The sequence below is a fragment of the Octopus bimaculoides genome, chromosome 5 (assembly GCF_001194135.2).
Source record: "Octopus bimaculoides isolate UCB-OBI-ISO-001 chromosome 5, ASM119413v2, whole genome shotgun sequence".
Lineage (NCBI taxonomy): Eukaryota > Metazoa > Mollusca > Cephalopoda > Octopoda > Octopodidae > Octopus > Octopus bimaculoides.
In genome coordinates this window covers 85,337,259-85,337,940 of record NC_068985.1, presented here as the reverse complement: position 1 = coordinate 85,337,940, position 682 = coordinate 85,337,259, and positions in this window count along the sequence as shown.

The window sequence follows — 682 nt, the reverse complement described above, 5'->3', positions numbered from 1 at the left end:
CGAGTGGAGGCACCTGTGTATTGCATCAATGCGACTCCGGGGAGAAGAAGAGCACACCTTCGTGCAGATCGGGGAAGAAGTTTGGGTAAAACCCCAAAATGCACGGTGCACATCACAGTGGGGGAAAGGAACTATAACCTCCATCAATTCAAAGAACAACGTCTCAGTCGATGGTATGCCACGCCATGTTTTGGATGTGCGGAAGATTGTCAGTGCTTCAGAGGATGGAACCAGCTGCAGTGGGCAGGATGATGAAGACAGTAGCAGTAGGCAAGATGATGAAGGCAGCGCGCCAGGAACTCAGGCCAATCCCGGGGTCGCACAGTGAGTGGGAGAGCCGGTTGAATGATCTATAGATCAGAGGGGCGTGTGTTGTGGTGGAGAGAGGTGAGGCAAACAGAAGTGAAGCCAGACCGGAAGTCGGCGACACGCGGTCGAAGGCTAGCACGTGGGGTCAGTCAGAAAACAGAGAGGTTACGAGAAAGACGTGTTCTGATCAGGAGCGATCGTGTACTCCGCTGCGGTCGACAAGGTAAGGTACAACGTTTCATTCTGTCCTTTTGCTTCTTGTTGTCTTTTTTCCTCCATCACACCACACATTCTTTCTTAGATCAATGTGCTTTGACGGCCCCAAATGACAAAGGCGCAGATATCGGCAAGATGCTGTGTGTTCAACTTCTTG